At 44.2% G+C, this 24,116-nt stretch overlaps 1 protein-coding gene and 1 non-coding gene across 4 annotated transcripts in view; one reads left to right on the top strand and one right to left on the bottom strand.

Annotated features, from left to right (window-relative positions):
* Nucleotides 1–24,116, top strand: part of LOC109873537 (netrin-G2-like) — a 159,139-nt gene that overhangs the window by 62,212 nt on the left and 72,811 nt on the right. The gene's annotated exons all lie outside the window — the stretch shown is intronic.
* trnad-guc (transfer RNA aspartic acid (anticodon GUC)) lies at nucleotides 10,664–10,735 on the bottom strand. The gene has a single exon. It is a non-coding gene; the product is annotated as a tRNA-Asp (tRNA).

Here is a 24,116-nt window from a genome sequence, read left to right on the forward strand (position 1 = left end):
GGAGTCCACCTGTGGTAGTCCACCAACTTGATTGGAGTCCACCCTTTGCGATGAGACTCAATTCAATTGATTGGACATGATTTGGAAAGGCATTTATAAGCTCCCACAGTTGACAGTGGATGTCAGAGTAAAAACCAAGCCATGAGGTCGAAGGAATTCTCCTCAGTGCTCCGACACCAGATCGTGTCGAGGCACAGATCTGGGGAAGGGTTCCAAAAAATGTCTGCAGCATTGAAGGTTACCAAGAACAGTGGCCTCCATCATTCTTAAATGGAAGAAGTTTGGAACCATCAAGAGTCTTCCTAGAGCTGGACCCCCGGCCAAACTGAGCAATCGGGGAGAAGGACCTTGGTCAGAGAGGTGACCAAGAACCTGATGGTCACTCTGATAGATCTCTAGAGTTCCTCTGTGGAGATGGGAGAACCTTCCAGAAGGACAACCATGTCAGCCAAAGGTGTTTCAACCAAGTAATGAGTAAAGGGTCTGAATACTTATGTAAATCTAATTTTCTGTTTTTTTTGTTTCAATAAATTAGCAAAAATTTCTAAACGTATTTTTGCTTTGTCATTATGGGGTATTGTTGGTAGATTTAGGGGGGGGGGGGGCGTTTTAATCAATTTTAGAATAAGGCTAACCTAACAAAATGTGGGAAAATCAACCACTCCACAAATGTATTGTTAACAAACTAGTTTTGGCAAGTTGGTTAGGACATCTTCTTTGTGCATGACAGGTAATTTAAAAATGATGTCATGGCTTTAGAAGCTTCTGATCGGCTAATTGACATAATTCGAGTCAATTGGAGGTGTACCTGTGGATGTATTGAAGGCCTACCTTCAAACTCAGTGCCTCTTTGCTTGGCATCATGGGAAAATCAAAAGAAATCAGCCCAATTGTAGACCTCCACAAGTCTGGTTCATCCTTGGGAGCAATTTCCAAATGCCTGAATGTACCACGTTCATCTGTGCAAACAATAGTACTCAAGTATAAACACCATGGGACCACGCAACTGCTCTACCGCTCAGGAAGGAGACGCGTTCTGTCTCCTAGAGATGAACGTACTTTGGTGCGACAAGTGCAAATCAATCCCAGATCAACAGCAAAGGACTTTGTGAAGATGCTGGAGGAAACAGGTACAAAAGTACCCATAGCCACAGTTAAACGAGTCCTATATCGACATAACCTGAATTTTATTTTATTTATTTTTTTATTTCACCTTTATTTAACCAGGTAGGCTAGTTGAGAACAAGTTCTCATTTGCAACTGCGACCTGGCCAAGATAAAGCATAGCAGTGTGAGCATACAACAAAGAGTTACACATGGAGTAAACAATTAACAAGTCAATAACACAGTAGAAAACGAAGGGGGGGTCTATATACAATGTGTGCAAAAGGCATGAGGAGGTAGGCAAATAATTACAATTTTGCAGATTAACACTGGAGTGATAAAAGATCAGATGGTCATGTACAGGTAGAGATATTGGTGTGCAGAAGAGCAGAAAAGTAAATAAATAGAAACAGTACGGGGATGAGGTAGGTGAAAAGGGTGGGCTATTTACCAATAGACTATGTACAGCTGCAGCGATCGGTTAGCTGCTCAGATAGCTGATGTTTGAAGTTGGTGAGGGAGATAAAAGTCTCCAACTTCAGCGATTTTTGCAATTCGTTCCAGTCACAGGCAGCAGAGTACTGGAACGAAAGGCGGCCAAATGAGGTGTTGGCTTTAGGGATGATCAGTGAGATACACCTGCTGGAGCGCGTGCTACGGATGGGTGTTGCCATCGTGACCAGTGAGCTGAGATAAGGCGGAGCTTTACCTAGCATAGACTTGTAGATGACCTGGAGCCAGTGGGTCTGGCGACGAATATGTAGCGAGGGCCAGCCGACTAGAGCATACAAGTCGCAGTGGTGGGTAGTATAAGGTGCTTTAGTGACAAAACGGATGGCACTGTGATAGACTGCATCCAGTTTGCTGAGTAGAGTGTTGGAAGCCATTTTGTAGATGACATCGCCGAAGTCAAGGATCGGTAGGATAGTCAGTTTTACTAGGGTAAGCTTGGCGGCTTGAGTGAAGGAGGCTTTGTTGCGGAATAGAAAGCCGACTCTTGATTTGATTTTCGATTGGAGATGTTTGATATGAGTCTGGAAGGAGAGTTTGCAGTCTAGCCAGACACCTAGGTACTTATAGACGTCCACATATTCTAGGTCGGAACCATCCAGGGTGGTGATGCTAGTCGGGCATGCAGGTGCAGGCAGCGACCGGTTGAAAAGCATGCATTTGGTTTTACTAGCGTTTAAGAGCAGTTGGAGGCCACGGAAGGAGTGTTGTATGGCATTGAAGCTTGTTTGGAGGTTAGATAGCACAGTGTCCAAAGACTGGCCGAAAGTATATAGAATGGTGTCGTCTGCGTAGAGGTGGATCAGGGAATCGCCCGCAGCAAGAGCAACATCATTGATATACACAGAGAAAAGAGTCGGCCCGAGAATTGAACCCTGTGGCACCCCCATAGAGACTGCCAGAGGACCAGACAGCATGCCCTCCGATTTGACACACTGAACTCTGTCTGCAAAGTAATTGGTGAACCAGGCAAGGCAGTCATCCGAAAAACCGAGGCTACTGAGTCTGCCGATAAGAATATGGTGATTGACAGAGTCGAAAGCCTTGGCGAGGTCGATGAAGACGGCTGCACAGTACTGTCTTTTATCGATGGCGGTTATGATGTCGTTTAGTACCTTGAGTGTGGCTGAGGTGCACCCATGACCGGCTCGGAAACCAGATTGCACAGCGGAGAAGGTACGGTGGGATTCGAGATGGTCAGTGACCTGTTTGTTGACTTGGCTTTCGAAGACCTTAGATAGGCAGGGCAGGATGGATATAGGTCTGTAACAGTTTGGGTCCAGGGTGTCTCCCCCTTTGAAGAGGGGGATGACTGCGGCAGCTTTCCAATCCTTGGGGATCTCAGACGAGATGAAAGAGAGGTTGAACAGGCTGGTAATAGGGGTTGCGACAATGGTGGCAGATAGTTTCAGAAATAGAGGGTCCAGATTGTCAAGCCCAGCTGATTTATACGGGTCCAGGTTTTGCAGCTCTTTCAGAACATCTGCTATCTGGATTTGGGTAAAGGAGAACCTGGAGAGGCTTGGGCGAGGAGCTGCGGGGGGGGCGGAGCTGTTGGCCGAGGTTGAAGTAGCCAGGCGGAAGGCATGGCCAGCCGTTGAGAAATGCTTATTGAAGTTTTCGATAATCATGGATTTATCAGTGGTGACCGTGTTACCTAGCCTCAGTGCAGTGGGCAGCTGGGAGGAGGTGCTCTTGTTCTCCATGGACTTCACAGTGTCCCAGAACTTTTTGGAGTTGGAGCTACAGGATGCAAACTTCTGCCTGAAGAAGCTGGCCTTAGCTTTCCTGACTGACTGCGTGTATTGGTTCCGGACTTCCCTGAACAGTTGCATATCACGGGGACTATTCGATGCTATTGCAGTCCGCCACAGGATGTTTTTGTGCTGGTCGAGGGCAGTCAGGTCTGGGGTGAACCAAGGGCTGTATCTGTTCTTAGTTCTGCATTTTTTGAACGGAGCATGCTTATCTAAAATGGTGAGGAAGTTACTTTTAAAGAATGACCAGGCATCCTCCACTGACGGGATGAGGTCAATGTCCTTCCAGGATACCCGGGCCAGGTCGATTAGAAAGGCCTGCTCACAGAAGTGTTTTAGGGAGCGTTTGACAGTGATGAGGGGTGGTCGTTTGACTGCGGCTCCGTAGCGGATACAGGCAATGAGGCAGTGATCGCTGAGATCCTGGTTGAAGACAGCGGAGGTGTATTTGGAGGGCCAGTTGGTCAGGATGACGTCTATGAGGGTGCCCTTGTTTACAGAGTTAGGGTTGTACCTGGTGGGTTCCTTGATGATTTGTGTGAGATTGAGGGCATCTAGCTTAGATTGTAGGACTGGCGGGGTGTTAAGCATATCCCAGTTTAGGTCACCTAACAGAACAAACTCTGAAGCTAGATGGGGGGCGATCAATTCACAAATGGTGTCCAGGGCACAGCTGGGAGCTGAGGGGGGTCGGTAGCAGGCGGCAACCGTGAGAGACTTATTTCTGGAGAGAGTAATTTTCAAAATTAGTAGTTCGAACTGTTTGGGTATGGACCTGGAAAGTATGACATTACTTTGCAGGCCATCTCTGCAGTAAACTGCAACTCCTCCCCCTTTGGCAGTTCTATCTTGACGGAAGATGTTATAGTTGGGTATGGAAATCTCAGAATTTTTGGTGGCCTTCCTGAGCCAGGATTCAGACACAGCAAGGACATCAGGGTTAGCAGAGTGTGCTAAAGCAGTGAGTAAGACAAACTTAGGGAGGAGGCTTCTGATGTTGACATGCATGAAACCAAGGCTTTTTCGAACACAGAAGTCAACAAATGAGGGTGCCTGGGGACATGCAGGGCCTGGGTTTACCTCCACATCACCCGCGGAACAGAGAAGGAGTAGTATGAGGGTGCGGCTAAAGGCTATCAAAACTGGTCGCCTAGAGCGTTGGGGACAGAGAATAAGAGGAGCAGGTTTCTGGGCATGGTAGAATATATTCAGGGCATAATGCGCAGACAGGGGTATGGTGGGGTGCGGGTACAGCGGAGGTAAGCCCAGGCACTGGGTGATGATGAGAGAGGTTGTATCTCTGGACATGCTGGTAGTAATGGGTGAGGTCACCGCATGTGTGGGAGGTGGGACAAAGGAGTTATCAGGGGTATGAAGAGTGGAACTAGGGGCTCCATTGTGAACTAAAACAATGATAACTAACCTGAACAACAGTATACAAGGCATATTGACATTTGAGAGAGACATACAGCGAGGCATACAGTAATCACAGGTGTTGAATTGGGAAAGCTAGCTAAAACAGTAGGTGAGACAACAGCTAATCAGCTAGCACAACAACAGCAGGTAAAATGGCGTAGACTAGGCAACGGGGCCAACAGATAAAACAAACAAGCAGAATGGAGTACCGTGATTTATGGACAGTCCAGCGTGCATCAGCTATGTAGCCAAGAGATCAGTGTCCAGGGGGCAGCGGTGGATGGGGAAGGGAAGCTGGACTGGCGAGTGTTATCCAGGTTAAAAAAACGAACAATGACTGAATAGCTTGTAGCTAGTTAGCTGGTTAGCTTCTGGAGGTTCTTGAGTGTGTTCTAAAAATAAATAAAAAATAATAGCGATTCCGTATCACATTGGGTGAGGCAGGTTTCCGGAAGGTATAAACAAATTAAAAGTCAAAAGAGATAGAAAGTAAATATGGGTCCGGTGGGCGTTTGGGACGCGGCGATTCAGGCGGTTAGCAGGCCTGTGCTAACAAGCTAACAGTTTGTAGGCCCGGGCTAGACAAGGTAGCAGTTAGCGGACCGGAGCTGGACAAGCTAGCAGTTAGCAGGCCGAATTAGCAAGCAGGGAGATAGCGAGGGCTAGAGAGTTAGCCTTTGGGGGACGTCGCGATGGGGTGAGTCTGTTTATTCCTCTTCATGCGGTGACATCGATAGACCGGTCGTGGGCCCGGGTATTGTAGCTCAGGAGTATGCTACGGTGGTAGCGCAGGCCGGGCTAGCTTCAAGCTAAGTGGGTGGAAACGCTAGCCAGGGGTAATCGTCCAGGGTCCAGGGTTGCGGTTTAGCTAGATAGCTAGTTGTGAAGATCCAGCGTATTTGGAAGCTTAGGTTTAGCAAAATGTTTTTAAAGGGATAGCTATGTAAAAAACGAAAAATATGTAAAAAAAAAACGAAGAATAAACAAAATATAAACAAAATATACAGGGACACGACACGACAGGACGACTTACTGCTACGCCATCTTGGATCATGAGACATAGGCCGCTCAGCAAGGAAGAAGCCACTACTCCAAAACCGCCATTAACAAAAACAGACTATGGTTTGCAACTGCACATGGGGACAAAGATCGTACTTTTTGCAGAACTGAGTAGAGGACAAGTACATTAGAGTGTCTAGTTTGAGAAACGGATGCCTCACAAGTCCTCAATTGGCAGCTTCATTAATTAGTACCTTCAAAATACTAGTCTCAACGTCAGCAGTGAAGATGCGACTCTGGGATGCTGGTCTTCTAGGCAGAGTTGCAAAGAAAATGCCATATCTCAGACTGGCCACTAAAAAGAAAAGATTAAGATGGGCAAAATAACACAGACACTTGTGAGGCATCTGTTTCTCAAACTAGACACTAATGTACTTGTCCTCTTGCTCAGTTGTGCACCGGGGCCTCCCACTCCTCTTTCTATTCTGGTGAGAGCCAGTTTCCTCTGTTCTGTGAAGGGAGTAGTACACAGCGTTGTACGAGATCTTCAGTTTCTTGATAATTTCTCGCATGGAATTGCCTTCATTTCTCAGAACAAGAATTGACAGACGAGTTTCAGAAGAAAGTGCTTTGTTTCTGGCCATTTTGAGCCTGTAATCGAACCCACAAATGCTGACGCTCCAGATACTCAACTAGTCTAAAGAAGGCCAGTTTTATTGCTTCTTTAATCAGAACAGTTTTCAGCTGTGCTAACATAATTGCAAAAGGGTTTTCTAATGATCAATTAGCCTTTTAAAATTATAAACTTGGATTAGCTAACACAATGTGCCATTGGAACACAGAAGTGATGGTTGCTGATAATGTGCCTCTACACACCTATGTGGATATTCCATTAAAAATAAAATTATTAGTTTCCAGCTACAAGAGTCATTTACAAAATAAATGTCTACACTGTATTTCTGATCAATTTTATTGGACAAAACTTTTGAACTGTAGTGTATATATTGTACACATATTTAACCCATTTTTTTGGCTTGGCACAAAACTAGCTTCATACTAGCATACATTTTCTTTTTTCTCAGTTACCTGCAGACGAGTCCCATGACACTTGTGGGGGTCCTAGAGCAAAACGGAGAACACCATTGAATCCCATTAGTTTGTAGCCCAAACGGTTCGGACACAGGATGTTCTTCTACCAACCATATTTCTAAACTACTGCTCTTCTGTGCGTGAGAAGATGAGAGTTTGAAATAGGACGTGGCCAAGCTTGTTTCATCATTTATATATTACCAGTAGGGCTGCTGCTGCTCAGCATTCATACATTAGAGCGGCCCTGTATTACTGTACTCTGAATAGGTCTCTCTCGCTCTCTGAGTCTCTCTCTTTCACCACCTAGCCCAGTTCCCAAGCCATTTACTGCATCCTGTGTGAATTATTGACACATGTATACTCACACAGCAGTACACACACACATACCAAGACACTGGGCAAACGTCCTCATGCATGTTCACACGTAGACATAGATACACACCCTCACAGCATGTGCTTATGTAACTACCCCGCCTGCCCATTTCTACTCTACACACACACACAACTATTTCTAAAGCAATCAAGGTCATTTCGAAGTGTCTTAGTGCTTTCCCCATTTTCCTCTGGGTTGGGTCTAATGGCAGTGAACTCTCAACCCCAAATGCTTCTCAGCTTCAGCGTGTGTGTGTGTTGATTTTGTGCATTCTCGTGTGCGTGAGTGCGTGTGAGCGTACGTGCATGTGTGTGTGTGTGTGTGTGTGTATGAGAGCGGGGCAATGTGCTTGTTTTGCTTACCCTAAAAGCACAGTCCCTTTGGCATGTCCAATGGTCCCTCAGATGTTACAGTAGAGAGAGTGTCTGATGTTATCTGGAATACAAGTCCAAAACAACAGTGAAAATGGACAGGGAATAAATTGAATGTACATTACAAACTTTAGAAGCTTTTACTGTCACAATAATGTTTCCGGTAACAATGAAGAGATCTAAAGAGAGACCGCTGAACAGGTTAGAGTTTTCCGTCATGAATCTGGAGAGTGATCACTAAACAGAAAAAAAGGCACTTTTTGTTTTCATACAATTTGACAATATAGCCAATTTAGACTTTGCAGCTGGCCTATAAAATGGGATATGGCTCAGTTCTGCCCCCAGGACAAGACTCATGACAAACGTCAACCTGCATCCGATGGGAAGAATTGAGAATTAGAGTCAAACTTTCCCTTTGGTTTGAATGAGTGAAGAGCTGTGAATAGGCTCACAATTATCCCGGTCAACAGATCATTGAAGGGGAGTTCCGTTGTTGATTAACTGAGCCCATCAAAGAGAGATAAAGGTCCAGGTCCCCCCATTCAGATCAGACCTATGCCCCTCCTGCTTGCCCCATGTCTCCCACTCCCGCAAAGAGTGCCTCAACATGGAGGACACACATACGCCCAGGTTGTCGTCAGGATTACAGGCCCAAGCAGGAACCTAGACTTCACCAAAGATATACAGACATTGTCATCCTACATGAAACATGGTATAGAGGAGACGGACCCACTGGTTACCCTCTAGGTTACAGGGAGCTGGTAGTCCCATCCACCCAACCACCACCACCAGGTGTGAAACAGGGAAGGGACTCAGGGGGTATGCTAATTTGGTATAGAGCAGACCTAACTCACTCTATTAAATGAATCAAAACAGGAACATTTGGCTAGATATTCAAAAGGAAATGATCAACAGAGAAAAGTGTCCTCCTGTGTGCTACCGACAGTGGGGCAAAAAAGTATTTTAGTCGGCCACCAATTGTGCAAGTTCTCTCACTTAAAAAGATGAAAGAGGCCTGTAATTTTCATCATAGGTACACTTCAACTATGACAGAACAAATGAGAAAAAGAATTCCAGAAAATCACATTGTAGGATTTTTAATTAATTTAATTACAATTATGGTGGAAAATAAGTATTATATTATTATTACTATTATAGTACAGAATGCAGTCTCCCAGTGTCTGTCCTCACAGAATGCAGTCTCCCAGTGTCTGTCCTCACAGAATGCAGTCTCCCAGTGTCTGTCCTCACAGAATGCAGTCTCCCAGTGTCTGTCCTCACAGAATGCAGTCTCCCAGTGTCTGTCCTCACAGAATGCAGTCTCCCAGTGTCTGTCCTCACAGAATGCAGTCTCCCAGTGTCTGTCCTCACAGAATGCAGTCTCCCAGTGTCTGTCCTCACAGAATGCAGTCTCCCAGTGTCTGTCCTCACAGAATGCAGTCTCCCAGTGTCTGTCCTTACGGAATGCAGTCTCCCAGTGTCTGTCCTTACGGAATGCAGTCTCCCAGTGTCTGTCCTTACGGAATGCAGTCTCCCAGTGTCTGTCCTTACGGAATGCAGTCTCCCAGTGTCTGTCCATCAGAATGCAGTCTCCCAGTGTCTGTCCTTACGGAATGCAGTCTCCCAGTGTCTGTCCTTACGGAATGCAGTCTCCCAGTGTCTGTCCTTACGGAATGCAGTCTCCCAATGTCTGTCCTCACAGAATGCAGTCTCCCAGTGTCTGTCTTCACGGAATGCAGTCTCCCAGTGTCTGTCCTCACAGAATGCAGTCTCCCAGTGTCTGTCCTCACAGAATGCAGTCTCCCAGTGTCTGTCCTTACGGAATGCAGTCTCCCAGTGTCTGTCCTCACAGAATGCAGTCTCCCAGTGTCTGTCCTCACGGAATGCAGTCTCCCAGGGTCTGTCCTCACAGAATGCAGTCTCCCAGTGTCTGTCCAACACCTGCACGGTGTTGGACTGTAAGCACAAACCCAACCTGTGGACGTCGGGCCCTCATACCAGCCTTGTGGACTCTGTTTCTGACCGTTTGAGCAGACACATGCACATTTGTAGCCTGCTGGAGGTCATTTTGCAGGGCTCTGGCAGTGCTCCTCCTGCTCCTCCTTGCACAAAGGCAGTGTTAGCAGTCCTGCTGCTGGGTTGTTGCCCTCCTATGGCCTGCTCCACGTCTCCTGATGTACTGGCCTGTCTCCTGGTAGCGCCTCCATGCTCTGGACACTACGCTGACAGACACAGCAAACCTTCTTGCCACAGCTCGCCTGAGCCACTTGTCTGGGTTGTAGACTCCGTCTCATGCTACCACTAGAGTGAAAGCACCGCCAGCATTCAAAAGTGACCAAAACATCAGCCAGGAAGCATAGGAACTGAGAAGTGGTCTGTGGTCACCACCTGCAGAACCACTCCTTTATTGGGGGTGTCTTGCTAATTGCCTATAACTTCCACCTGTTGTCTATTCCATTTGCACAACAGCATGTGAAGTTTATTGTCAATCAGTGTTGCTTCCTAAGTGGACAGTTTGATTTCACAGAAGTGTGATTGACTTGGAGTTACATTGTGTTGTTTAAGTGATCCATCATAATATTAATCTAATTAATTAAGCAAGTACCAGTCAAAAGTTTGGACACACCTACTCATTCATGGATTTTTCTATATTTGTACTATTTTCTACATTGTAGAATAATAGTGAAGACATCACAACTAGCAGGTGTAGCCCATCATACAAATGTTTTCGATTAGCAGGACAATATACTTTTTATATCCCGGCTACTGTTGTGAAAATCCCTCAACTTGCAAAGTATTCTATGCTGGAAATCTACAATGGATTCACCAAAGTCTACTGAGAATGAGTGTGAGTAAATGTCCAAACTGTAAATGAAAGCAAAGTCAGAATTTTCAAGAGTAAGGCGAGAATTCTACCACTGAACAACCAATGCCTTGGAATACTGAGAAAAGGCCGGAAATCGTATCATAAAGCTTTATCTCCAAGCATATTTTTCGATTTGTGGGCTCAGCTACATTGTTCACCTTAAAAAAAGCAGTCCTTTCTCCCCGTCGGGGAATTGAACCCCGGTCTCCCGCGTGACAGGCGGGGATACTCACCACTATACTAACGAGGAGCTGGTGTGTTGGACCTTTGAAAAAACGTGGAGCATTGGTACAAACCATAAGTTTGCAGTGTTGGGCTTTAACCCTTCTAACAAAAACATCTGTATAGACTGAATGGTTAGAGCTAGAAGCTGCTGTGACCCCTCTATGGAATGCTGGGACTCTCACGAACACGTACATGTAATCGATTTCGCTCTATACCACTCACAGGCCACACAATCGTAGTTAGAAGGTGACGCGTTTGTGGGATGTCCCAGGACATTGTCACAAATGCCAAACTCAAAACAGTTGTCACTGACTAGTTGGTTACTCGTTTCCCATTTAAGTACTCTAAAGTGTTACATTTATAACTCAAAACAGCAGTACAGTATTTTTTCATTAACATCTTTATGTTTTTGTATAAAAAAATAGAAAGAAGAAAAAGATCATTCCAATGCGGATGTTTATATTTCACTTACACATGGCCCCACACGTCCCTCTAGGGGTACCCTCCCCCACTGCTCAACTGACACAGTGGCGCACAGAACGCAAAAATATTATTAGAAATATTTAACCTCCACACATTAACAAGTCCAATAGCTCAAATGAAAGATAAACACCTTGTTCATCTAGCCACCAAGTCAGAATTCTAAAATGTTTTACGGCGAAAACATAGCACATATTTATGTCAAACCACCACCAAAGATAGGCTAATTTACATAGCCATTTTGTAGAACAATAGATGCAATCACAAAAGCAGGATTAAAAGAAAAATAATTCACTAACCTTTTGAAAATCTTCATCAGATGACAGGAATAGGACATGTTATACATTACATTTATGTTTTTTTCAATAATATGCAAATTATATCCATAAAATCACGGTTTACATAGAAGGTCATGGCCAAAAAATGCTACAACAATGCCCGGAGAAATTATGATAACTCTGCCAGATAACAGAAATACACATCATAAACGTTGACTAAATATACATGTTCTACATATAGTTAGAAAGATACACTTCTTCTAAATAAAACAGCTGTGTTACATTTATTTTTAACGTTACAGAATTCGTTCACTTGTCAATAATATGAGACGGCGCTCATAGATTAGCAATATGGCTTCGCTATTTCGGAGTCCACAGAAACACATAATAACCACATAAATCTTCCCTTACCTTAGCCGTTGTTCGATCAGAAGTCGTGGAAGAAGTCATACTTACCAAAACCAGCGTTTGCCTTTCAAATGTGTGTCTTTGGGTTATCAAACGAGACTAATTTCGGCTGAAAAGCACTCAAAAATCTATGGGTTGCGCATCGAAACTTCAAAATTACATATTATATGTCGACTAAACTGGTCAAACTAAGTTCAGATTCGAGCTAAAACATGTTTTAATCATATATAAAAGATCTAAGCTCGAAAGGAGAAGCCTACGTCGTTTGGTGGATCTTGGAACAAAAGACAGAATTTGCAGACGCGCGCACATATTATTGCGTGACCGGAGGGTTTCGCCCTGCCAAAGGGTGAGGGAGCGGCAATCTTCACAATGACTCGCCCCATTGAAAGAGGACATCGCGCTGAAGAGATAGAAACTGTTTCCAGATCTGTAGCTGGTTGGGAAGGGTGGGGGCGATGACGTCAAAGTTGGGCCAACTTTTCTGCTGACAGAAAGAGTTTGGAAGAATGGATGCCCTGTGAGTTCTGCTTTACATAGAGACATAATTTGAACGGTTTTAGAAGCTTTAGAGTGTTTTCTATTCAATAATATTTATTATATGCATATATTAGCAATTTTTTACAGATTTTTTGTCAGTTTACTATGGGCACGCATTTCTCCAACGGGGGCAGTATTCTGCCATAGCCTTAACAGGTTTTAATAATCTCAATTTGTTTATTGGTTAAACAAGAATTAGAAAATTAGGGTGCATAAATGTTATGCTCTTAGTGTGACCTTTATTTAACTAGGCAAGTAAGTTATGAACAAATCTTATTTACAACGACAACTTACTCCTTCCTCGTAAATAGCCCAGTACTGTACTGCCGACCGTAATGTTTGGTTCCAGCAAGTACCAGTCAAAAGTTTGGACACACCTACTCATTCCAGGATTTTTACATTTTTTACTATTTTCTACATTGTAGAATAATATTGAAGACATCACAACTATGAAACAACACACATGGAATCAGTTAAGAACAAATTCCCATTTACAAGGACAGCCTTCTCCTTCCTCCCCAACAGGGATTTGAACCCCGGTTTCCCGCGTGCCCTGCATTCTGTATTACAGACATAGCCTGCTCTCCCTTATGTAAGGAATTAGGCACTTTCCCATGTTTACTACAGTATGTATTGTAGACTGGAGTTCAAGTAAAGGACATATCTCAACATCAACTGTTCAGATTAGTCTGCATGAATCAGGCCTTCGTGGTTGATATGCTGCAAAGAACCCACTACCAAAGGACACAAATAATAAGGCCAAGAAACACGAGCAATGGAGATTAGACCGGAGGATATCTATCCTTTGGTCTGATGAGTCCAGATTTGAGAGAATGCCAAGAGTGTGCAAAAAGTGTGCAAAGCTGTCATCAAGGCAAAGGGTGGCTACTTTGAAGAATCTCAAATAGTAAAACATTAATTATTATGTTAACATATGTTTCCCATGTTTTTTTCACTTAGCCAAATCAAGTGAATTAGATAACAAACCAATGTTAACATATGTTTCCCATGCCCATAAAGCCCTTTAATTGAATTAAATTAAAAAGAGAGAGGATTGGTCAGGCGAAGATCGTTTGAAGGAGACCCACAGGCGCATAATTATTCCGGTCACCAGATCATCGAAGGGGAGTTCCGTTATAGATTTACTGAGCCCATCAAAGAAAAAGAGGATTGGTGAGGCGAAGATAGTTTGAAGAGACTCACACACGCATGAGCACACACACACACACACACACACACACACACACACTCCGGAAGACTGCACTGCACTCCAGGAAAATCGATCCTCCTCCTTCAGAGTAAAGAAATTTATGAAGCGGGAACATAAAGGCAGTCATGTCCAATTAGCTCTGCTGAATTTACAATGGGAGGAGGGAGGGAAGGAAGGAAGGAAAGGGGGGGGGGGGGGCGAGGCCGTTGGCCTGCTGATCAATGACCCGGCTGCACACTATGGTGTGTGTGTGTGTGTGTGTTACACAGGAGGTTGGTGGCACCTTAATTGGGAAAAACGGGCTCATGGTAATGGCTGGAACGGACTAGGTGGAATGGTATCAAATACATGAAACACATACAGTGCCTTGCGAAAGTATTTGGCCCCCTTGCACGCCCAATTTTTCAGTTTTTGATTTGTTAAAAAAGTTTGAAATATCCAATAAATGTCGTTCCACTTCATGATTGTGTCCCACTTATTGTTGATTCTTCACAAAAAAATACAGTTTTATATCTTTATGTTTGAAGCCTGAAATGTGGCAAAAGGTCGCAAAGTTCAAGGGGGCCGAATACTTTCGCAAGGCACTGTAGTTTCCATGTCTGAAGCCATTCCATTTGCTCTGTTCCAGCCATTATTATGATTCATTCTCCCCTCACCAGCCTCCACTGGTGTGTGTGGGTGTGTATTTGCATGTACATTCAGAAAGTATTCACACCCTTCCATTTTTCCACATTTAGCTACTTTACAGCCTTATTCTAAAATGTATTCAATTATAAATGTTCCTCATCAATCTACACACAATACCCCATAATGACAGTGAAAATAGGTTTTTAGATATTTTTTGCAAATGTATAAAAAATAAAAAAACAGAATTATCTACATCAGTATTCAGACCCTTTGCTATGAGCCTCAAAATTGAGTTCAGGTGCATCCTGTTTCCATTACTAATCCTTGAGATGTTTCTACAACTTGATTGGAGTCTACCTGTGGTAAATTGAATTGATTGGGAAAGGCACACACCTGTCTATATCAGGTCCCACAGTTGACAGTGCATGTCAGAGCAAAAACCAAGCCATGAGGACAAAGGAATTGTCCGTAGAGCTCTGAGACAAGATTGTGTCGAGGCACAGATCTGGGGAAGGGTACTACAACATTTCTGCAGCATTGGAGGTCCCCAAGAACACAGTGGCCTCCATCATTCTTAAATGGAAGAAGTTTGGAACCCTCGAGACTCTTCCTAGAACTGACCGCCTAGCCAAACTTAGCAATCGGGGGAGAAGGGTCTTGGTCGGGGAGGTGACCAAGAACCCGATGGTCACTCTGACAGAGCTCCAGAGTTCCTCTGTGGAGATGGGAGATGGGAGAAGCTTCCAGAAGGACAACCATCTCTGCAGCACTCCACCAATCAGACCTTTATGGTAGAGTGGCCAGATGGATGCCACTCCTCAGTAAAAAGGCATGACAGCCCACTTGGAGTTTGCCAAAAGGCAGCTACAGGACTCTCAGACCATGAGAAACTAGATTGAACTCGGGAGGAAACCTCTGGCTTTGACTTCAAGCCTATCAACTCCCGAGATTTGGCTGGCAATACTATAGTGCCTATAAGAACATCCAATAGTCAAAGGTATATGAAATATAAAATGGTATAGAGAGAAATAGTCCTATGAATCCTATAATAACTACAACCTGAAACTTCTTACCTGGGAATATTGAAGACTCATGTTAAAAGGAGCCATCAGCTTTCATATGTTCTCAAGGAACTTAAACGTTAGCTTTTTTACATGGCAAATATTGCACTTTTACTTCCTTCTCCAACGCTTTGTCTTTGCATTATTTAAACCAAATTGAACATGTGTCATTATTTATTTGAGACTAAATTGATTTTATTGATGTATTATATTAAGTTAAAATAAAAGTGTTCATTTAGTATTGTTGTAATTGTATAACAAACTAGAATGCTATTTGACCCTAAACAGAGTGTACACAGTGGCAGAAAACCTGACCACCTGACCCAAAATTAAGGAAATAGTTTACTATGCACGGTCCACAAAATGAGGTGGAAACTGAGCTGCACTTCCTAACCTGCCAAATGTATGACCATATTAAAGACACATATTTCCCTCAGATTACACAGACCCAAAGAATTTGAAAACAAATCCCATTTTGATAATCTCCCATATCTATTGGATGAAATACCAGTGTGCAATCACAGCAGCAAGATTTGTGACCTGTTGCCACAAGAAAAGGGCATCAAACACCAGTGTAAATACAACCCATATTTATTTATTTATTTTTCTTTTTGTACTTTAACTATTTGCACATCACTACAACACTGTATAAAGACATGACATTTGAAATGCCTTTATTCTTTTGGAACTTGTGTGAGTGCAATATTTACAGTTAACTTTTTATTGTTTATTTCACTTTTGTTTATCCATTTCACTTGCTTTGGCAATGTAAACAAGGTTAGAGAAGCATCCATGCAGACCGTCCTCCTGGTGTTCCCCTGCAGTCAGGGAGCAAGGCAGACCGGCATCACTTTGATAGCCCCTCTATAGCAGAGTAGTAAACCCTCCTCCTCTCCTACATCATCCCTTCATCTCAGAGGAAGGGATTCTCACATCCTCCCCTTGCCCCCACAACCCAATAACTTTACACTGTATGGTCCATTGGGTGAGAGAGAGAAGAGACATGGAAAGTGAGGAAAGGCAGAGAGGGCAAGAGTAGAATGGGCAGAAAGAGGTTCAGGGAGTCACTCTAAATGAGAAGAGAGAAGAAGAGTTCCACACCAGAAAAGAGGGAACAATTGGGCAAGCGATAGAGAGATAATGATCAAGGGAAAGAGAGAGGGAGTGATAGTTAAGTCCCTGGAGAGAGAAAGAGAGAGAGGGAGAGGGAGGGAGGAACAGGCGTTAAAGACAGAGTTAAAGGCCTATTAACGGCTGCTTCCCCAGTCTTTCTCTCCTCTATCCTTCCCTCGCCTCTTCCCTCTGCCACAACGCTCCCTTGATGTTTGTTTATGTTTTATTCGTATTTATTCCCCTAATTGCCGCATCTCTCCAACTGGCTCTCCTCCCCGCGTCACACACAAACACGTGCATGCATGCACACACACACACACACACACACAGGTCTCTCTCACACAAGGGGAGCACACATTGTACGTTACTGCCAGTGAGGGAGATAGAGAGAGACAGGTGCACAACATAATTCAGACCATACACACAGACAGGCAGGCACAAAGACAGACAGTCCACCATCTCTGTCCATCTGCGCGGGTGGACAGAGGGATGCGTTTGCATATCTCTCTCTCTCTCTCTCTCTTTGTGTGATGGATCCTTCTGTCCTATCTTCACGTCCCTTGACTAAGAGCTCTCTCCTTCTCTGCTCCTCTTACTTCACGTTGATGTCTTTGCAGTGGGGGATATGCAGCAGTTAGACATCTTGCACATTAACATATGATTGTGGCCCATGTATTATTTGTCTGCGGAGGGACTGTAAAGTAGAGAGACTGAGAAATCCCACAACAAGCTGTCCTCAGCAGGAGAGCAGGAGAGAGAGAGACTGAGAAATCCCACAACAAGCTGTCCTCAGCAGGAGAGCAGAAGAGAGAGAGACACACACTCTTCAAAACCCTCAGTGTCACCGTCACCCATCCGTAAAAACAAAGTGCAATAGTGGAGATGGGAGGGGGAGATGGTGAGTGTCAGGAGTTGGGGAAGCAGGTGTGCATGCGTGCATACGTTTGTGTGTGTGTGAACGAGAGAGAGATAGAGAATGTCATGAATGTCATGGAGTCATAGGGGAAGCTTTTATATCTTTCATCACATTCCCAGTGGGTCAGAAGTTTACATACACTCAATTAGTTTTTGGTTGCATTGCCTTTACATTGTTAAGCTTGGATCAAACGTTTCGAGTAGCCTTCCACAAGCTTCCCACAATAAGTTGGGTAAATTTTGGCCCATTCCTCCTGATAGAGCTGGTGTAACTGAATCAGGTTTGTAGGCCTCCTTGCTCACACACGCTTGTTCAGTTCTGCCCACAAACTTTCTATAGGATTGAGGTCAGAGCTTTGTGATGGCCACTCCAGTACCTTGACTTTGTTGTCCTTAAGCCATTTTTCCACAACTTTGGAAGTATGCATTGTCCATCTGGAAGACCCATTTGCGACCAAGCTTTAACTTCCTTACTGATGTCTTGAGATGTTGCTTCAATATACCCACATAAGTTTCTTCCCTCATGATGCCATCTATTTTGTGAAGTGCACCAGTCCCTCCTGCAGTAAAGCACCCCCACAACATGATGCTGCCACCCCCGTGTTTCACGGTTGGGATGGTGTTCTTCGGGCTTGCAAGACTCCCCCTTTTTCCTCCAAACATAACGATGGTCATTATAGCCAAACAGTTCTATTTTTGTTTCATCAGACCAGAGGACATTTCTCCATGTGCAGTTGCAAACCGTAGTCTGGCTTTTTTATGGCGGTTTTGTAGCAGTGGCTTCTTCCTTGCTGAGCGGCCTTTCAGGTTATGTCGATATAGGACTCATTTTACTTTGGATATAGATTATTTTGTACCTGTTTCCTCCAGCATCTTCACAAGGTCCTTTGCTGTTGTTCTGGGATTGATTTGCACTTTTCACACCAAAGTACGTTCATCTCTAGGAGACAGAACGCGTCTCCTTCCTGAGGGTATGATGGCTGCGTGGTCCCATGGTGTTTATACTTGCGTACTATTGTTTGTACAGATGAATGTGATACCTTTAGGCATTTGGAAATTGCTCCCAAGGATGAACAAGACTTGTGGAGGTCTAGATTTCTTTAGATTTTCCCATGATGTCAAGCAAATAGGCACTGAGTTTGAATGTAGGCCTTGAAATACATCCACAGGTACACCTCCAATTGACTGAAATTATGTCAGTTAGCCTATCAGAAGCTTCTAAAGCCATGACATCATTTTCTGGAATATTCCAAGCTGTTTAATGGCACAGTCAACTTAGTGTATGTAAACTTCTGACCCACTGGAATTGTAATACAGTGAATTATAAGTGAAATAATCTGTCTGTAAGCAGTTGTTGGAAAAATGACTTGTGTCATGCACAAAGTAGATGTCCTTTACCGACTTGCCAAAACTATAGTTTGTTAACTTCTTGCGTCGAGCAATCCCATATCCGGGGGCGGCAGGGTAGCCTAGTGGTTAGAGCATTGGACTAGTAACCGGAAGGTTGCAAGTTCAAATCCCCGAGCTGACAAGGTACAAATCTGTCGTTCTGCCCCTGAACAGGCAGTTAACCCACTGTTCCTAGGCTGTCATTGAAAATAAGAATTTGTTCTTAACTGACTTGCCTAGTTAAATAAAGATAAAATAAATCCAGGAGTGTAATCATAGCCTCAAGCTCATTAGCATAATGCAATGTTAACTATTCATGAAAATTGCAAATGAAATAAATATATTGGCTCACAAGCTTAGTCTTTTGTTAACAACACTGTCATCTTTGTCATTTCAAAATATGCTTTTCAACCATAGCTACACAAGCATTTGTGTAAGAGTATTGATAGCTAGCATAGCATTAAGCCTAGCATTCAGCAGGCAACATTTTCACAAAAACAAGAAAAGCATTCAAATAAAATAATTTACCTTTGAAGAACTTCAGATGTTTTCAATGAGGAGACTCTCAGTTAGATAGCAAATGTTCAGTTTTTCCTAAAATATTATTTGTGTAGGACAAATCGCTCCGTTTTGTTCATCACGTTTGGCTAAGAAAAAAACCCGAAGCGAGCACCTGGTAAATGTAGTCTCTTATGGTCAATCTTCCAATGATATGCCTACAAATACGTCACAATGCTGCAGACACCTTGGGGAATCGACAGAAAGTGTAGGCTCATTCCTTGCGCATTCACAGCCATATAAGGAGACATTGGAACACAGCGCCTTCAAAATCTGGGGCATTTCCTGTTTGAGATTTCATCTTGGTTTCGCCTGTAGCATCAGTTCTGTGGCACTCACAGATAATATCTTTGCCGTTTTGGAAACGTCAGGGTGTTTTCTTTCCAAAGCTGTCAATTGCATGCATAGTCGAGCATCTTTTCGTGACAAAATATCTTGTTTAAAACAGGAACGTTCTTTTATCCAAAAATTAAAAGAGCGCCCCCTATATCGAAGAAGTTAACAAGACATTTGTGGAGTGGTTAAAAAACAAGTTTTAATGATGTATGTAAACTGAATGCATGTAAACTTCCGACTTCAACTGTAGCTCTGGTCCTGGGCATTATCATGGTGCTATTTAGTGCTGGTCCTGGGCATTATCATGGTGCTATTTAGAGCTGGTCCAGGACATTATCATGGTGCTATTTAGTGCTGGTCAAGGACATTATCATGGTGCTCTTTAGTGCTGGTCCAGGGCATTATCATGTTTCTATTTAGTGCTGGTCCAGGGCATTATCATGGTGCTATTTAGTGCTGGTCCAGGACGTTATCATGGTGCTATTTAGTGCTGGTCCAGGGATTTATCATGGTGCTATTTAGTGCTGGTCCAGGGCATTATCATGGTGCTATTTAGTGCTGGTCCAGGACATTATCATGGTGCTATTTAGTGCTGGTCCAGGGATTTATCATGGTGCTATTTAGTGCTGGTCCAGGGCATTATCATGGTGCTATTTAGTGCTGGTCCAGGACATTATCATGGTGCTATTTAGTGCTGGTCCAGGACATTATCATGGTGCTATTTAGTGCTGGTCCAGGACGTTATCATGGTGCTATTTAGTGCTGGCCCCGGGCATTATCATGGTGCTATTTAGTGCTGGTCCAGGGCATTATCGTAGTGATATTTAGTGCTGGTCCAGGGCATTATCGTAGTGATATTTGGTGCTGGTCCAGGACATTATCATGGTGCTATTTAGTGCTGGTCCAGGACATTATCATAGTGCTATTTAGTGCTGCTCCAGGGCATTATCATGGTGCTATTTAGTGCTGGTCCAGGGCATTATCATGGTGCTATTTAGTGCTGGTCCTGGGCATTATCATAGAGCTTTTTAGTGCTGGTCCAGGGCATTATTGTAGTGCTATTTAGTGCTGATCCAGGGCATTATCATAGTGCTATTTAGTGCTGGCCCTGGGCATTATCATGGTGCTATTTAGTGCTGGTCCAGGGCATTATCATGGTGCTATTTAGTGCTGGTCCAGGACATTATCATGGTGCTATTTAGTGCTGGTCCAGGGCATTATCATGGTGATATTTAGTGCTGGTCCAGGACATTATCATGGTGCTATTTAGTGCTGGTCCAGGGCATTATCATGGTGCTATTTAGTGCTGGTCCAGGGCATTATCATGTTTCTATTTAGTGCTGGTCCGGGGCATTATCATGTTTCTATTTAGTGCTGGTCCAGGACATTATCATGTTTCTATTTAGTGCTGGTCCGGGGCATTATCATGTATCTATTTAGTGCTGGTCCAGGGCATTATCATAGTGCTATTTAGTGCTGTTCCAGGGCATTATCATAGTGCTATTTAGTGCTGTTCCAGGGCATTATCATAGTGCTATTTAGTGCTGGTCCAGGACATTATCATGTATCTATTTAGTGCTGGTCCAGGGCATTATCATGTTTCTATTTAGTGCTGGTCCAGGGCATTATCATGTTTCTATTTAGTGCTGGCCCAGGACATTATCATGTTTCTATTTAGTGCTGGTCCAGGGCATTATCATGTTTCTATTTAGTGCTGGTCGTGTGCGTTCCTCCACTACGTAGTGGAGCTCGGTGCTGTCATCAAACAAAATGAATGAAGATAATGCCGTGGAAGCAGTGGAGGAGAGAACTGGTGAGAGAGTGAGAGGAGATTGAGTTTTAAATAACCTTTACTGCGTCTGGGAACCCATAACACGGTAAACACTCATACAAACCATCAATTAAAAATCTTCCTCCACAGTAACTAAACACAACAGCCTCTGAATACCCGATATACTCATAAACAGATCAATATTGTTAACCATTTTGTAATAGGCAAACTCAACCCTGCAAACATCCCCTCCAGCATTCCCACCACATCCACAGATCCCTGTCCCCGAATACTGTTCTTTTGTGTCTTCCATATTGCCAATTTAGCAGCCCCCGACATCAAATTAAGCAAAATAACTACACCCCTTCGATTAAACCTACACTGTAGCCCAAATATAAACTGTATATAATATACACCAAATATAAACAGAGCTGAAAACCATCTAGTGATCAGGTCAATCATCCTGACCAACCTGGAACACTGTAAGAACAGATGTGCCAGAGTTTCAGACTCAGCACAGAATGGACACCCTTCCCCAACAGTAGGATCCAGATGTACCAGATGCATGTTGGTGGCTATGGCTCTGTGTATTATCCTCCATTGGAGGTCAGCTGTCCTCTTTTCAATAGGCAGTTTGTATAAAGACCGCCAACAGCCTTTTGGGGAGGCACCTGGACCAAACACCCCTACCCACCTCGTCGATTTTACCCCTTCTAGGGTAGAAGCACGGGACACTTTTACACATTATGTACATGGCCTTCTTTCCCACCGCCTTGAACTCCCCCAGCTCCGGGGTATGGATGGAAAACAGCATCTCCACGTCCTCCTCGAATGCCCCCGCCGCAGCACTAACATTCAGCGCAGGGAACACATAATCCAGACCCTCCATCCACCGATCAGAATTGGAAGTGTCAATCACATACTGCCGATGAAGTACTGGCAAGGAATTACAGACCTCAACTACGACCTTCCTCAGTAAGAGAGATGATCGGATCCCCGCTCTTTCTCCCAGCTCCTGCAATGATCTGCTCCTACTCCGCATCAAATGACCCAGCTTGGTACACCCCACACCTAGCAGGCATGAACGTAGGCTGGATGAACCCATAGCACAGGACTGGATGGCAGAGGCTCTTCAAAAAGCCACATCCCTGGTGGCATGCCGGCCTTACGGGACTTGACAAGAACTCTCCAAGCCTGCATATCAGACTCATAAAATGGAGTCAAGCCAGACAAATCACCCCCCTCTAGCTTTAAGAGGAAAAGATGCTTGTCTAAGCCCAAACAGCCCGGTCTCCTCATCAATGTGTAGGCTGTGTCGACCCAGCTAGGACAGTCACTGTACAACAGTCTCTGGCTGCTTGAGGCCGGAAAGCCATGATCCTGGAAGAAATGTCCACCAGAACTTGCCCACCCTCGTGCAGTGGCAGGCACAGGGCCGCAGCTTTAATCCAATGTTGTCCAGACCAAAAGAAATTGGCAAGGCTCCTCTGAAGCTCTTACCCCCCCCCCCCCCCCCCCACCCCCCCGCTGGCCGTAAAATCATTAGTCTGTGCCACAGGGTAGAGACAGCTAAATTATTGGCAACCAGAACCCTTCCTCTGTAAGACAGCTGGGATAACACCCATTTCCACCTTGACAATCTGGCATACACTTTCTCCACTACACCCTTCCAGTTATTTTTCTGAAAGACATTGGAGCCTAGAAAACAAACCCCCCAAAGTCTTCATCCCATCTCTGCCCCACTGAAGCCCCCCTGGTAACCATGGAGTGGACCCCGTATTCACACCTTTAGAGTGTTTGAGAGAACCTTAACAACCTCACTCCCTGTTATAAAAACTGTCACGTCATCTGCATATGCAGACAGTGCTATCCTTACTCCTGGCACAGAGAAACCAGTAAGTCTCGCTATTAAAAAACAAAGCATTGGTTCAATTGCCAGACAAAATAACTGCCCTGAAATTGGGCATCCTTGCCTGATACCCCTTTGAACAGGGATGTGGCAACTTAAACCACCCCCACCTTCACCATACATGAGGCCCCAGCATACAGTCAACTCATCCAAGACAAAAAAACATCCCCAAACCCAAAGGCTTTCATTGTTTTGAACAAGTATTGGTGGTCCACACGGTCAAAGGCCTTCTCCTGATCCAAAGAAAGTAAACCCACATTCACATAAGACAGTTTACAAATGTCTAAAACATCTCTTATCAGAAACAAGTTATCAACAACAGAGAGGTCAGGTACACAGTAAAACTGGTCCTTCTGGACCAAAATCCCCAGATATTCTTTTAACCTGTTTGAGACATTTAGATACAATTTGATATTCTTCACACAGCAATGCAACAGGTCACCGATTTTAGAAGAGACAAATCCCCCTTTTTGGCAACAAAGAAAGCCCAGCACATTGACAGGAAACAGGAAGAGAACCCTCATGAAAAGATTCACACACCACTTCATAAAAATCCCCCCCACCATACCTCCAAATGCTTATAGAACTCAGATGGTAAACCATCGGTGCCAGATGAGAGCTGCATAACTGCTGTGGACAGCTCCTGCAGAGTCATGTCAGAGTCCAAAGCAACTCCCTGCTCAGGGCCCAATTGAGGAAGTCCATGTAACAACTGTTCAGCACACAGAGAATCACAATCCTTCACCTTGTAGAGGACAGTGTAGAAATCCACGGCATGTTGGCGCATCTCACCGTCATCCGTGGTCACTTT

The sequence above is a fragment of the Oncorhynchus kisutch genome, linkage group LG29, assembly GCF_002021735.2.
Source record: "Oncorhynchus kisutch isolate 150728-3 linkage group LG29, Okis_V2, whole genome shotgun sequence".
NCBI classification, from domain to species: Eukaryota; Metazoa; Chordata; class Actinopteri; order Salmoniformes; family Salmonidae; genus Oncorhynchus; species Oncorhynchus kisutch.